The sequence below is a fragment of the Ambystoma mexicanum genome, chromosome 1p, assembly GCF_040938575.1.
Source record: "Ambystoma mexicanum isolate Mex_15411 chromosome 1p, UKY_AmexF1_1, whole genome shotgun sequence".
In the NCBI taxonomy this organism is placed as follows: domain Eukaryota; kingdom Metazoa; phylum Chordata; class Amphibia; order Caudata; family Ambystomatidae; genus Ambystoma; species Ambystoma mexicanum.
The window spans coordinates 354,406,871-354,423,754 of record NC_090921.1 but is presented as its reverse complement, the minus strand read 5'-3'; the positions used below and the strand labels follow the sequence as shown (position 1 = coordinate 354,423,754).

General features: G+C 45.3%; 1 protein-coding gene across 1 annotated transcript in view; it reads right to left on the bottom strand.

Moving 5' to 3' along the window:
• Positions 1–16,884, bottom strand: part of LOC138570121 (sodium/iodide cotransporter-like) — a 636,461-nt gene that overhangs the window by 250,173 nt on the left and 369,404 nt on the right. The gene's annotated exons all lie outside the window — the stretch shown is intronic.

Genomic DNA, 16,884 nt, shown 5'->3' with positions numbered 1-16,884 from the left:
ATTGTAAAAACCAACGATAAATGCCTATTGCTACTTAAATCTATGCCTTCTTACAAGGCAATTAAAAAGTCACCCAAACAGGTTTGTAGCCATTTTTTTTAAATTAGTCGAGCATTTGCATTAACTTTGATGTTGTCCAAGTTTGTTAAAGAGCGCAAACATTTTTTTGAGCCTACTTGCAAGCTCTTAGATCTAGATTTCGGATGTTTTGATTTCTTTTTTAATTGTGCATGAGTCATTTTTGTCCCCTGCTTTTGTATGACAAAAATATCAAAGTCTGGTTTAGTGATTTGTTTAGAAGCAGCCAGAGCAGTTGGATTTGGGGCGGAGTCTTGTTTGGGGGTTATTAAGCTCTCAGTTTGAATTTGTGATGCCTCATTTCCAATAATTCTGTCATCTGTATTGTGAATTGTTGACTTATTTAAGGGAGAGTGTGCAAGTGGTTGCTTGGGTGAAATGGTTAATTCAGTTTTTGGGGGCCACTTTCGCTGCATTAGAGACATGACTTATGTTCTGTTGTTTGCATAATGTATTTAATAGTTCTGTTTGTACTGTCAATTTAGTGTGTAATGTCTTGTACAATTTTGTTAGAGACATTAGAGCAGTGTTCATCCCCAACAGGGTTACCACGACTAGCAGGGCAGTCTCTTTATTAAAGTTTTCTGGTCGTCGGTGAGTAGGGTTAACAAAAGAAGCAGAGGAGCAGCTTGACGAATCTGTGCAGTTTCCATACAGAATGGGAGACACAGACAGATTAAGGTGATGGAGGGAGAGGGAGGTGGAGAGGTTTCGGGAGTTACAATCTGGGTTATCCACAACTAAAATTAGTTCTGGACCTCTTTGATCTTGAATTGGGGAGTTCATATTTCTCATCGCAACTTCTGTTATTGCTACTGGTTCAGTCTGTGGTGGAATCCTCGTCGTGGTAATTTAAATAAGTTCTCTAGTACAAGGCTCCACGGTATCACTATGTGTTACATGCACTTGGGCGATAGCTGTGATAGGTGTTTGCAATGGAACATGGTTGTCACTAAGTGTATTAATTAACGCTTTAGAAACGAGAATAAGATTGGCCTCCATTGTTGGAAGGGGGCAATTGTAGATGTCTGTTTTCTCTTCGTTCTCTGTAGGTAGAACCGTAATAGCTAAGGCATCTGACATCAGTATTTAACAGTCACCTTAATCTCTGAGGGAAACAACAGAGCTACTCCGCTACCGCACACCAAACATAAAACACTTTGCTCTACACTTCGCACAGGCAGGGGTCTTTGTAGGTTGGTTTTGTGCTAGTGTTAATTTTCTTAAAGGTGCCCGGGCCTTTGCTGGATTGTCAAAGTAGCTTCTAGTTAACACGGCAGTCCCGGCGGGGTAACAGGAGGACCAGAGGATATGTAGCAATTTCCAGTAAGGGTAAACACACAAAACACTTTGCTCTTATTTTTGCGCTCGCTTCACGCAGGCGCAAATCTTTGGAGATTGGTTGTGTACTAGTGTTAATTTTCTTAAAGGTGCCCGGGCCTTTGCTGGATTGTCAAGTAGCTTCTATCTAACATGGCAGTCCCGGCGGGGTAACAGGAGGACCGGAGGATAGGTAGCAAGTTCCAGTAAGGGTAAACACACAAAACACTTTGCTCTTCACTTTGCGCGGGGGCGAGACTTTGTACGTTGCTCTTGTGCTAGTGTTAATTTTCTTAAATGGGCCCGGCCCTTTGCTGAATTGTCAAAATAGCTTCTAGTTAAAATGGCAGCCCGGCGGGGTAACAGGAGGGCCGGAGGATAGGTAGCAAGTTCCAGTAAGGGTAAACACAAAAAACACTTTGCTCTTTACTTCGCCATAGCTCGTTTTTAACTATTGTTATTTTATTCTATGCTATTTGACACAAACAAGCATTCATTATTTTAGACAGTTGTTGCATTTCCCTCCCATCATATTTGAAGCATGCCATGGCCAACTAATGAAAAGCAACCAGGTTACCCTTGCAAACATGATTTGGTGTTGGGAGCCTTTAGGTCATGACAGTATATTTGCAAACTATACAGACCATTATTTAGACCCACACTTAATTGCATTCTTGAATTTGTAGCTCCCCCATTCAAAATGCAGAAAAATAATACTGCAAGCTTACTCTTTTTGCTGCACCTATTTCTCTATGGATTCATACATTTGGCAGAGTGGTTTAGTATGATTTAAGTACTTTGCGAGTCATTTCGAGAAAACAGCATATCGTTGAAAAGAGGGGATGGCAAGTGGGTTACGATAATTTGCCAATCGCCGGGATGTGGGAAGGGGAAAAAGCAGTGCGAATCAGAAATATGCAGCAGGGAAACTGCATGTTGGGAAACAAAATGGATGCTGCTGAGCAGGACAAACTGGGGTGTTTGTTTGTCGTTGATGATTTTTATTATGCCTTTTAGTGTTTTGTTGTAGCTTTCTTTGGAGTTGCCATTCGTAGCTGGTAAAGTTTGCTGTGGTATTCCCGGTACTTTGTACCCCAGGAGTGGTCATTGCCCTTGGCCATCATCACTGAGATCCTTGCACTAACTGTAGGACCACCTTCACAGTCTAGCTTTTGCTTATGTGTATACCACTCTTTTTGCAGCAACAGCACAGATACCACAAGCGAGGATGTGTGACCAAGATACAAAATGGACCATTGTAAACGCATATGGATACACGTGACAATCGCTTGCTGTTTCCTTCCTTGAAGAAATTACATCAAAGCTCGAGACATTTATTAAAGACCTTTTAAGAAGTTGAATACAATTATTCACTGGTGAGTCTCCCTTGTATATATCTAAGAAGCTACTTCTATGGTTGTTGGTCCAGCAGAGGAATGAAGCCTCTTGCATTTTGGGTATCAGTGTTGTTTCCAATTCCTGCCACTGAGTATCCTAGTTGGAGCAGAATCTAGCTCGGGAGTGTGTTCTGGGGTCCATAAAATCTGAATCTAATGTAAGTGGGGAAAATGATGAGATGGACAACTGTCATGGTGGGTCTCTTACGTTTTGATTTATGCAATATCCAGGCTGTGAGCACATTGCCGCCAAGTTTGTTATCGGATGCAGGAGGGAGGTGGGATCTCTTGAGATCAATGTTATACTTTTGTTGTGTTGCGTTTCCTTCAGTGAAAATCAATAAACGTTGTTTATTAGATGACTAATACCTGATAACCTGATTGCAAGGGCAGTGCCTTCTCATAAAGCAGGCCACCAGTCCATTGTTTATGGTGCCTCAGTCGGAGTGCCATTTTGATGCACCCTCTTAGCCCACCCCGGAAAACGGTTAAGCTTAATGTGTCGAGAGTCAATCTGCAATCCCCTTGCTGGCAGTGACTCTCAATTGTCTTGCTTGAGGACCAATTCTGCAAACAGCCAAAAAGGTTGCCTTAATTCAGAGGATTTATTAGAAGGCCATATGCCACCTTTCCTGACTCTCTAGTCAGCAGTAGGATGCCTTTACCTCTGCCTACCATTTCTTGTACAGAAATCAATGTCCGGCTGTCCAGCCTAGGCTCAACCTGTAGAAGCAAATTAACATACAGTTTGTTTTCTATTTGTGCACCCCATGTAATTGATTAGGCTCAGAATGCTGATTTTCCCGTTTAACTGGCTAGTAGATAGGAACATATTGCCTCGGATCTAAAGGGCTAAGTTCTTGGTAAGACGTCATGCAGATTTTTTATTGGTGTGATGGCGACATGGTATCTGCAGGGAAGCAGGAATAAAGTAACTCCATCATATTGACTGCATGACTGACACTGAACCAATGACTGGGAGAACTTGTGACAGGACAAGGCAGCAGGAGTTTTCTGTGAGGCGAAAGTGCAAGGTAGTTTAAAGGCGCAGACTGTTTTTAGGTGGGTGATGCTGTGTATCCAACTTCGTATTTCCTCCCATTCTTCCCTCTGCTAGTTGGCATGGCAACAGATGAATAACAGTTATTTTTCTGAACTCAGAATGTGACTAACTCCAGTACAGAGTGAGTGCGTGCGCGTGTCTGTAATTCCATCTTAAAAACCCTATACTTATATGATCATGTAAAGATGTCTGTGCCTTAGTGACTGGGCATATAAAAAGTCCAATATGCGCTGATGTCCTTTCTTTAAGACCAGTGCGCATTTTACTGCCTATTTTGTACAGTTTGGAGTGAAAGTATTTTTTGGGGAAGTAAAATAAAAGTCCCATTCCCAATGGGAGTATTTTAAAAGCGAGTAAAAATATGTTTGTAATTTCAAATGGGAATGTTTTAGTACTAAATATTTCTTTACACCTAGTTATTCATGCACATTAAAAGATATATTATCTCACTTCCGGTCTTGCAGTATTAATAGTTTCTTCCTGTGGAACTATGCAACACGCACCACCAGTGTAAAATATCAATGGAGCTGTCTGTGTGAAAGCAGGACAAGCTCCTATGTGTCGTATTTCCTGTTTTTGGTGGAAGTATTTTTACTCCCTGTTTTTACATTTTTAGCAGTATTTGCCTATTTTAAGGTAGTAAAAGTGCCTGATAAACCCCTTTTCTTTACGTCTGCTTAAAACCCTTCCTCACCCTAAAATTCTGAAAGGCTACAATTTTGGGAAAGGAAAGCATCTCCGGAAACAAAATATGACGTCAATGGAGTAAAAGATTTTCTTTTTTCACACCACAAAAACACTTCACCTGTGCTTAACACACTTGTCAGGGCCCCATGACTGATACATGTAGTTTGCACCTGTGTTCAATAGAGGTGTGCATGTCCCCTGCTGGTCCGCAGAGTTTGTCTCTTACGACCGATGTGGCCTCTTGCCCAGTTTTGAATCTCAGGTGTGGCATGGATTGCTATGTCAGTCACTGAGAGGGTGCAGGGCTAATGGTGGAATGTAGGGCTAGTATAAATCACACTATCAAACCCAAGGGCAACTGAGAGGTCTGCTATATTTTACACGTAGAACACATATACAATGAATAATATGTAAACACATGTAAATTACATGCACATTTGTCTAGATACATTCAATGCTTGACCATATTTGAGAATGACCAGACCAATATGACATTCAAAGGCCAGATAACTGAGGTCAGCCGTAAGTGCATACAGTACGATATATGCAATAACACCATGTATTAGTGTTGTGCATCTTTGTGTTTGCTTGCTTTTGACCTCAATGAAAGTGAATATTCTTGCTACCATTCTCGGAAGGGATAAGCACTCGTAGTGGGAGCTGTAAAAATGGATTCGTTTAGTGATTGTTGCGATATATGTATAGTTCTCAGTGTTTTGACCTCAAAGAGAATGTAATCAAAAGAAGGGATAAGTTTCCTTTCTTGGGTGGTATTACTTTCATGAACGCCATTACTAGTGTAGGGGTAGCGATATGGGATGTGTTGTGGATGCGTGATGGCCTTGAGGTGTGCTCAAGTGTTCCTGGGAATTGTGGTGGCTACTATCAACATAATCGTATTGGATTGCCCTCCTGGTGATGGCAGGAGGCAGTTCTGGTAAAGCTGAGCCCACTGACGTAAATTTCAGAGTCAGGAATTGGCTGTGTGCAGAACAAGTGCTTGGGGACACGAATGGAGAGTTTGACAAAAAGGACCTCACCCACCTGAGCCATACCAGATTGTTCTCGGTAGAAAAGGGAGAACGAGTGTTGCCACTGTATATAGGGAACTGGTAAGAAAGCCACAGGAATGCAGTATGAGAGAATTAAATTAGAGGTACGTTTTGTTAATAGTACACGACAGGCTAGCTAAGTTAAAGGAGGAATTCACATTACAGACACCAGGCAATGCTGGCAACTGTCCATTATAAGGTCTTTATGCAGGGTCTGTCTGGCACCCTAAGCACAGTTTGTGGCTTCCTTCACTGCCAAGGAGTTTTCAGGAGATGCCCAAAGTAGCAGCAAGCAAACACTCTTCGAAATACTCCCAAGGTCCTGCATTGCCAGTTTCTATAGATGGGAAAGATGGGAGGAGTGACTGGCACTTCTAAATGAGGATGGGTTTTGGTCTGTGGCTTTACTGGGAGCAAGGCTCTTGACTGTGCTGCCTGGAAGTTCTTGAGATATAAGGCAGGAGAGGTAGCCGCCAGTATTGATTTGATCAAACTACTACTTGTGTATGATTTCTTATTTGTAAAGGGATATGTTGGGGTTCAAGTAAGCGCCACGGAACCCTGTCCTTTGGTCTGAGATAAAAGTATAGAGGCAAAGTTACAATGAAGTAGTTAAGTGGTCTGTAACAAATGCAAAATTATGCTAGCCTTGTTCCATTGTCTATAACATGGAATTTATTTCCTATTATTTCAGTTCTGGTTATAGGAAATTAAAGGTGGTACATACCAGTGTATTGTATATAAACAAGTGTATCAGAGCAAGTGTCATAATTATAATGAAATGAACAACATTTTAGACAGACAACAATTTGTGACTCCACATTTGAATGAGAAACTGTTCAGGTGGAGGCAAGTGCATACCATAGTTCAACACCATAGTAAACATATATACTTGCACAATAAACATGATGATAAAAGTACAAGCAAACAAAGAGATATTTGCGATGACAGAAAAAAGGGAGGGGGGTGTCCTCAACAAATGGCCCCAATTATTGTGGGTCTTGCTGCAGTTAAATGGTGCAGTTAAATGGTGACCAATCCTAGGTCTACGTCGGGAATTGGATAGAGCACACATGAAATGATTTTTAAAAACAAGGAAAACCTCAGACAGTCTTACAAAGATGGGTGGGATCTGCAAGGATCCAGGAGAGTTGCATTTCCTATAGTAGTAACACAAACCTTGTGCTCGGGTCCTCGGGCGAAGGAAGGATGGGTGATGTGGGTGCGCGTAGTTATGGTTGCAGCAAATGCGTCAAGGGCTGAACAGCACTCTGTGTTGTTGTTGGCTAGTCAGGGCACAGGAGACTGACCAGTGCCTGGAATAGATCTGTAGGTACAGAGGGAGAGGAATGAGGTCGGGCGAAGGAGGGGGCAGAGGTGGACGTTCAGTCTGAGAAGCACGCTTACCTTGAGTGGCTGATAACTGTGCTTGTAGTTAGTCAAGGTGCGCTCCAGTGGACAAAGGTAGGTGAGTACAGTCTGGTCTGAGGCGCTTTTAGACACATAAGTAAGTTGTACCATTGTTCTGCATAGGAAATGTAAGTGAGTGTAAGGAACGAGAACCCGCCATGCTAATATAAAGAGAACATGCTGGTGTTCGTGGAGGTAGTGTAGGTACACTTACCTCAAGTCATATTGACCTCTGGCATTGGACTGAAATGGTGCCTGTGTCCCAGAGTGTCGGCGGGGTGTGCCGGGGTCTTTGTGGTGGGTCGCAGAGGGACGAATCACAGTGCTGCAGGCTAATGGAAAAGCAGCAGTGTGATTGCATAAGAAAGCTTATGCAGCCTGGAAGACTTCTAAAGTTCAGGCTGCTAAAGAATGCAATGCCCATGCTCAAAGCACCGATTACCTGGAGCAAGGAGATGTGTGCTCCGAACACCGTGGAGAGACCAAGTGCTATCCAAAGGAGCTCTACTAATTGGTCTGCCGCAGGGTAGTGTGTAGTGTTCACAGCAGCTATGCGTGCGCAGGCACGGGGGAGGAATTCATATACGGTGCTGGGAGTGATGTTTACGCTCCTCTAACAACCTTGCTGTGTGCAGGAAGTACTGACGTAATCGGCTGCTGTGAGCATGATCTATGGCGGCAGGTGCCGGAATCACAGTTAAGGTGCCCCGGAATGCGGCAGGTCCATACTTGGTATGATCAGAAATGGAGAGTGGTAGACATGGGCGGCTGGCCTTAACAGAGGTGCTTGGTGAAGCAGTTAGCGTTGGGAGACAGAGATGTACACAATGTTATGTACGCCTGATGTTCCGCTAACGTGGTGACGTCACGCGCTATTAATAAAAGCCCCGCCCCTCCATGAGGAGAGTTAGTTCCAGGCGAGATCTTCACATTGGTAGTCCGTGTGATTTATTGCGCTTCACAGCCGGGCCTCTCCCATGGGGCCTCACGCGTTCTCTTATCCGCCGGCACACCGGCATGAGAGAACTCAACACTGGCAACGAGGATGGGATTATAAAACACTGCATATACAAGCCATAAATCAGCAAACAAGCCCTCGACATGGGCACATTTTAGGAAACACGGTGCAGGGGGCCCTCCCCCACTGAAAAAAAAAATCCAATTCTCTTTGCTGGCCTGCTGCATCACTCCCTTGGTTATACACATCAGCACAAGGAATTCATTACAGGCCACATGTCACTACATGCCTAGAGTCTGCCAACAGACTTTTAGGCTGCTCAGACAAGACAACACCACAAGCAACATCAGTGAGAAGCCGCTGGACACGTTGACACACTGCCTGCAACAGACCCTCTAAGGTGAGGAGATTTTCATCGCGCATCGTCTATATCGTCTATAGCAGTCCACACATCGACACAACATGGCATCAGGTGTATCCACACCTAGGCCTGGCACACCATCGAGGATTGCAGCAAAACTATCACCCGCAACACCACACCCATGACCACAAGGAGGAGCAAAAATGGCGTTTGGACCTTTCGATACATTGATCCCCTCGCTGGGTGTTGTGGATCCAGAAATTTGAAATGGCAATGGACTGCAAAGACATCACTACGCCCATGAAAATGAGGTCACACCTTCTTCTAAACGTAGGTGACAATATCCTGCGCATCTTTAATTGCTGGTGATCAGTGATGGCGCAGCCATCTATCAGTTAGCGAAAGACGCTCTCACAGCCCATTTCATTCCACAACTAAACCCAGAATACAAGACTTTCATTTTCTGCACCACCATCCAGCTAGAAGAGGAAACGCTTGACGCTTATCACACGAGACTCAGAAAATTCGCACTCTCGTGTCAGTTCAACAATGTCGAAAAAGAAATCATATGCCAAATCATCAACGACATGCACTCTGAAAAGTTACGCAGGATGGTGTTGAGCGAAAAGGGCATCTCCCTGGCCAAAATCCTCGAATACGGGCATCAGAGAGAACTATCGCTCGTAAGGGCAGCGCACATGGGCACCACGCTGCAGAAGCTCCAGCTAATACTGACAATGGCCACAATAGCCCAAATCGCCAGTCGCCAACAGCCGAGAGAAGACCCCAATGATGCAAACACCTCATGTCGGTGGCAGTCAAGGATTCCAGGGCCTACTGAATGTGGGTGGTGCGCATCACGGAAGACGTAATTGCCCAGCACAAGGCACTACATGCGGAGCATTTGGCCGGAAGGACCACTAAGCAAGAGTCTGTAGATCGTCAGGACAAGCACAACGCCCCCCAGCCACAACAAGGTAAATGTGCCCAGAAGAAAAAGAAACAGGCCAATGCTCGCCGTGTTGAAACGGCCAACTCATCTACCGACGAAGAAGGCGATGAAGACAGTGACACAACGAAAGAGACGGAAAGTGGACGACTTAGAAGGGGGTGAAAATTCTACCTAGTCTCAGCACTCGAGCACAGAGGCGCAGCGTTGACGAAGAGGCAAAGGAGACGAAAATGCCAAGTGATAGCAAATGCCCAAGAAACACAAATGACAATTGACACTGGGAGATCAGTAAATGTCATGTCGGAAACCATGTACCGAAAACTGCACCCCATCCCCGACTTGAAGCAAACGGACACGCTCCTTTTTGCCTACGGGTGCAAGACCCCACTTCCAGTGGTAGGATGGTAGGATGGTTCCGAACAACGCTCAGCAGAGGCGACCGGACGCTACAACCCAAAATATACGTCGTCAACGTGGGAATCGAATGCCTACTGGGGATGCGGCAGAAGACCTACGGCTAATCTGTTTCATCAGCGACATCAAGGACCCAACGGACATCAACAGTCTCTTTGTAAAATACCCGAGCCTCCTCAAAGGCATCGGATGCCTGAAATGAAAGCTTATAAAGCTCCACATCAACGAATCGGTACAACCCCGGGCGGTGCGGCTCAGAAGAACCCCTTTCTACATGAGGGACCAAGTCGAGAAGGAGCTGCGAGAACTGGAAAAGGCAGGAATCATAGAGGAGGTAACTGGGCCGACACCGTGGGTATCACCCATGGTAGTCACTAAGAAGCCGAAGCAACCGGGGAAGGTGAGGATCTGCATCGACATGCACCTTCCTAACGCAGCGGTCAAGCGGGAACGCCACATTACACCCACATTCGACGAGATCATCACAGACCTCACAGGATTGAAAGTGTTCTCCAAGGTTGACTTCAACGCTGGATACCATCAGCTAAAACTGCACTGGGACTCCCGCTTTATGACAACTTTCTCCACACACCCGGGCCTACACCGATACAAAAGGCTGAGTTTCGGTATATCCATGGTGGCAGAGCTGTTCCAGCAGGCCATCCAAGAGGTGATACAGGGCATCCCCGGAGTACTCAATGTCAGAGATGACATCCTCATCGAGATGGTGCTCGGCAGGCTGGAAACCGCAGGGCTGACCATCCATAGGGAGAAGTGCAAATTCATGAAGGAAGAAATCACTTTTTCGGTTATGTGCTCAACAGCGCAGGGGTGTCGGCTGACCCACAAACGGTTGTGGACATCAAGGAAGCCTCTCCCCCAACTACACCCACTGAAGTATGCAGCTTCCTGCGGATGGCGACATACTGCGGGAGGTTCATCCCCAACCTAGCAACAATGTCCGAGCCGCTCAGAGAACCCATGAAATCCAACACAACATGGATCTAGAGCCCCGTCTGCCAGGGGGCATTCGAGCAGATCAAGACATCCCTCTCAGCCGAGACGACAATGGCGTACTACAAACCCACACTATCAACAGAACTATATGTTGATGCCAGACCTGTTGGCCTCGGGTCAATCTTGGTCCAAGTTGCTCGAACTGGGGAAACAAAGCCAATTGCATATGCTTCCTGCGCACTAACTCCAACAGAACAATGGTATTCACACATTGAGAAGGAAGCCATTGCAGTCCTGTGGAGCTGCCGCCATTTTCACATATACCTATATGGACGGAAATTCAAAGCCTACATGGACCACAAGCCCCTAATACCCATATTCACGGGATCCTCAGCGCACCCCCCGGCCAGTATAGGGAAGTGGCTGTTACACCTGCAACAATACGAATTTGAGCTAATGTACTAACCAGGAACCAGCAACCCCGCGGACTTCCTATCCAGACACCCGAGGGCTGCCACGCCAAGGGAAGTGAATGTGGCAGAGGAAACTGAGGAGCACATCTGCCAGGTTGTTCACACAATGAAACCCAAAGCATTGAGGACAGTGTAGAAGCTACCCAAACCGACCCCTGCTGTGACATGATCAAAGACTCATTCATATCAGGCGAGTGGAGATCCTTTCTCTGAAACGTACACAACTGCACACCTGAGGCCAGAGACTTCCTCACGGGCATCTTCCTGGTACAAGACCTGTCTGTCACAAGGGAAGGACTAATCCTGCGAGGGGCACGGATCGTAATCCCCAATAGCCTACAAGACAGAATTATAGCGCTGGCCCACGAAGGCCACCAGGGCATGGTCAGGACCAAAGCCAGGATCCAGCACCGAGTGTGGTTCCCACACATCGACACCAAGGTGGAACAACTCATAGCAACCTGCCTCCGGTGCCAAATCACAAGTGCGCCACCGAACCCATACAAGCGGCAGAACTGGGGTCCTCAAGATGGGACGCCATCAGCATTGACTTTTGCACGGTCCAGGAAGGCATGTATCTCCTAGTAGCAATCGACGACCATTCAAAATACCCAGAGGTAGAAATTGTGTTGTCCACATCAGCAGACATGGTAATACCAGCCCTTGAAAAGATCTTCGCTACCCATGGCCTGCCACAACGCATCTGAAGTAGCAATGGACCGCCCTTGAAGGGCATGGAAATCAAATAAATACCTCGATAATCTGAACATCCAATACCATCACATCACGCCGAGATGGCCAGAAGCCAGCAGCGACAAAGAAAGGTTCATGCAAACCCTCAACAAGGTGCTACGCCTATCACAGGCACACTCCAGCCCCTGGAGGGTGGACCTGTACCGTTTCTTAAGAAACTATCGAGTGACACCCCACAGCACCACAGGGCTACCACCTGCAGACATTATGTATGGGACAATGATAAACTCATCCATTCCACACCACCCAAGCAGGGGCACAGACACCTACGACAGCATTTGCACCCACCAGAGGAGAATCACTGCAAATGAGCGCATGAGCTTCAATAGACATGCAAAGGAATCCAGACACCAAGTCGGGGACCAAGTGTTGGTGGTGCACAACCCCTCGAAATCAAAACTAGACACTCAGTATGACTTGGTCCCCTGAACTGTAACTCGACGACAGGGAACCATGGTGACAGCAACAAGAGGGCAGCGCCAGATAATCAGGAACGCTCGTGGTTCAAGAGCGTGACTCAACAAATGTGGACGGATGGAGACCAGCAGCGCTTGGAGGAATCAGGACTGGCGATGGAGGACGACATCCACCAGCCTGAAGGAGAGTCAACTTCAGGGCAAAAAGCAGGCGAACCGCTGGATGGTCCGAAAGAGGCATCTCCGGTTAAGGAAGGTGGCCACCCCAGGACACAGGTCCAGGGACAGCCCCTAGGCGAGGGCATTATGCCTTAAGGACATCCCCAAGTGCCCCGGAGAGAGTGAAAGACTATGTGTGGTAGAAGGACACTTAAGGGAAGGACATCAAGCTGTGATGGACTAGAATGGACAGTTGAGTTAAAGTGTTTTAGTTAACAGAGTTATGCATAGCATGCATTGTTTAAAAATTGTTGGGAAAAAAAGGAATGTTATGTACGCCTGATGTTCCGCTAATGCAGTGACGTCAGGTGCTATTAATAAAAACCCCGCCCCTCCACGAGGGTAGTTAGTTCCGGGCGAGATCTTCACAATGGTAGTCCGTGTGATTCATTGATTCATTGCGCTTCACAGCTGGGCCTCTCCTACTGGGCCTCATGCGTTCTCTTATCCGCCGGCACACCGGTCACACATGTCAGGGTGGCTGTCTGTAGTGCTGGGGGTGATGTCAGTCTTGCATCATTGGCACTGCCGTAGTGGCACACTCTTATTTTGAACTCCTAGTGGCATCAGGCAGCATGGATATTCATGCAGCGCCACAGCTGTGGCGTAGACTGTATCTATGAGTATAAAAGTAAGAGTTGAAGACTTTACACAAGAGGGGAGGTATTGTGCTGGCACCAGGGTGCTCCTCCCCTCTGGGTGTGGTGTGCCAGAGCTGCAATATCCTACAGATTTTGGGCAATCGAGCAGGGTTTATTTTTTTTGGGCCGTTGAAAACAAGCTAAATTGTTGCATACTAATATTGAGAAGGCCCTAGTGGTGTTAGATGCATATAAGCATGGATGTGTAGAGGCCACGTCTACCCCCAAGGAGGTTGTAAAAGGTACGTGGAAGTTCTTGAGGCCTGCTAGGAGCTATATGTGAATGGTAATGGTGCTCTGGTAGGTTGGATTCCTTTTGGCCTACGGCTGGGGTCTTCTCAGAGTTAATCTGCATAATTTAGCCTTGTTATCCATGGTAAACCTTGGATAGGGTTTCCTTGCATTCTTAATAGAGGAGAGCAGCGTCATTTTAGGAAACATAAAAGTTGTACAGTCTTATTTTGCAGGTCCACAATAGGAGATGTCGCCCTTTAATGTAACTTAATGACGCTAACAAATAATGGCTTTCTCTTGACCTTTTAACACGTTGTAAATCCTGAGAGTTTTTCTCTTCCTGAGGACTTTCCTTTCCTTTATATATTTTCACAACAGTTCATAATCTCAAGGACGTTACCCATTTTGAGATTCTTTATTGGTCATAATCCCAAGGGCATAACCTTCCTTGAGATTATTTATAATGTATCTCTCTATTGATCTTCACCTGGTATACTCTCCTACCATGACTTTGTACACATACACTTAATTTTACCTTCACATGGTACACCTTCCCAGGCAGACTTTGTTACACAAATACGTAACTTTGCCTGGTATACTTCCTTCGTGAAGTTGGGCCTCTTTGAGTTTCTGCTGAATATACAGACAATTAACAACATGTTCATGAGTAAGGCCTTTTTGAACTTTTGTCTTGTGTAACTATGTGAAAAGGAAAACAAATTTATTGTTAGAACAGAGTGATTAGAAATGCGACTTTTTGCACATTACGAATGGTGGATGGTATGAATGTGGATGAAATTGGATGTGAGCAAAGGATGGGTGAAATGCGATCACTGTTTTTTGATATGATAGGAGATTTTTCTAGATGTGACATGTGTGTCTTTAAAATTGTTTATTAATATATGAAATGTCATTGTGCTATGTGTGGTCTTTCTACAAATGGATATTTTTATAATGAATTTTGAGTAATAAATGCAATAAACGAATATAAAGGATACATATCGTGATTTGTCTATAACATATGCCCTTTGAGTAGGGCGTTCCGATTGGAAGGGATGTTTGTCAGCATTTTTACGCATGACTGGTTGCATAAATGAATGGAGGGGGGTGCACTTATCCATGGATAATTGCAATTTTTGTATGGTATACCTCCTAGGCAGGACTTTACCACACAAATACTTTCTCTTTATGACTGGGGTTCACTAACCCACTCATGACTTGTTTTACAAATCATTTTATTTCTTTAGCAGTTTTGCTTTTTGGCCTCTCGTTGTGTTTTCAAGAAGTGACTAACTTTATTAGGCCTTCCGGTAACCTACATGTGCTCTCCGGGTTCACTGGTAACTTCTGCCCAACCCTCTCTTCAGTTCCCTTCAGTTTGTGTTATTCCTATGGAGTGGTACACATGTGCTGGCAACCCAGTAAACCTCTTTTTCTCCCCGGGCTTACGGGTTAACTCCAGCGTGCCCACCTGCTTCAGTGTACTGGCTTCATGTGCGCTCAGTTAAGCACTGAACTCTTGCTGTCCCTTTCTGTGGTGCACGGTTCCCGCTGCTCTCTCTCTCAGCGGTTAGCTGTCCGCACCCAGGCTTCTCCTTTCCTTGTTCGAAATCGCCTTCACGTCGTCTGCCGCAGCCTGCTCGCTCCCTGCATGGTAGTCAGCGTTACTGCGGTTCACAATATGGTTCCGCTTCTGCAGCTCTCCACTCTCCTTCTCCTGCTCCTTCTCACTGAAAGGTGTAGCTGGGCCGTATTTAAAGTTCCCGGCTTGATTATTCATCTTCCAACAACTAGACTGCTGCGTTGGTCTTACGGGTCTCATAATCTTCATTACTCTGTGATTCGTTCTTGTGTAGGGTTATGGGACCATTTCCTAAATGGATTTGAGGAAGTGGTTATTGAACTTTGTGGAAGTGATCCTCACCTGCTTCTTTCTCATCCCATTTGTCCAAATACTATCCCTCATTGGAGTTTGGGGAGTAACAAAAGTAGATCTACATCGAGGTTGGGGAGGAGTGCAACAGTATGCCATTAATGCATGGGGGACAGAGGGACCATCCTCTCTCCGAGGTTTACCTCCCCCAGATGGTCCTCCTTCATATAGTTGCCCCCAGGGTCAAGATCAGGCAGCGGCTGCCATCTCCTGGCCACATAGGGGGAGGTCTCCTCAGGGAAAGAAGTGAGGACATCGCCAGATTCATCACAGTAGGTTGACATCTTCTGTATATACTTACCAGGGAGTAGTGACGCCTGGGTTAGGGAGGATTGGTACATATTATACAAGTGAAAGAGGGACGACCATAGGGATCACTGAATATGTAATAAAATTCCTTGAACCATCGCAGCAAGTTTGAATATTTCTTGAGCATTCTGTGACACATCATGTCTTCATGTGATTCTATAAACCCTGATACAGAGGTCAAACTTGTCCTGCCAGAATCCAGTGTAAAGTGACACTGGCGAATACAGCCTGAATCCCTGCAAGAATCACTCTGAGAGGGGCAAGGTGTGACCTTTATGGAGCCTACAGTATATTGAACAGGGCTGGTATTGCTGCAAAGATTTGTAATTTCACCACAGCTTCCCATCTTTCTCTGCATCTTGATAGTCGTTACCCTAATCTCATCAACCGCTCCTTCTCCCTTTTCTTCTCTTGCCCTTGGCCACTATGCAGCAACCCCCATTCCTTCCTTTAGCCATCTACAGTCTACGTTTTACCACAGGAATCTGACAGGCCACTAACAACTGAACATAACACCTGACTATTTAGCTTGCCTTACATCCTAGCAGACCTTTCGGCCCCCATTAATAGGGCTATAGAATTCATTATGTATATCCAGACAATCAGTCTGGCCAGACCAACCACCTCAGCCATAAAATAGCACCAACTAAATTCCACCTTCAGAATAAAACATTCCCTTTTTATTATTATCATTATTTATTTTTATAGCACAAACCTAGCACCGGAGAAACAGAGTGATGTACAAGTCATAGATCAAAACATCAGTAGCACCAATTTAACAGAGTCACTGAGTAAATATTAGTACCAATTGTCACAGTAGAATATACGGATGGGAGTGTGCACAAGATTTCTCCAATCTTTTCTTCTGACATGTTGATCCATGTTTACAATCTATTAATTTCCTTTGGGTGTTCCATACATCATGACAATACACAATATTGGTTGTTTATACGATTTTTAAACTGGCTATATGATCAGTTGTTAACCCTGAAGATGAAGAATGCTCAGAAATTGCATTAGCCCCTGCACTGCATACTGCATTCTGAAGAGATGGAATAAATATTTACTGAGTTAACCCATTGTACTTTGTAGAGAATTGCGATGTTATAGTCAAGAATGTATTACAACACCTCAAATACGATGGAAATATAGGTACTGACTAACTGTGAGCATCAGGTTGGACCAGGGTGATCCCTCATCCTCTTTGTTGGTATAGTGTGCACAAGATAGCCATAATCTAGATGACACCAAAGTGTT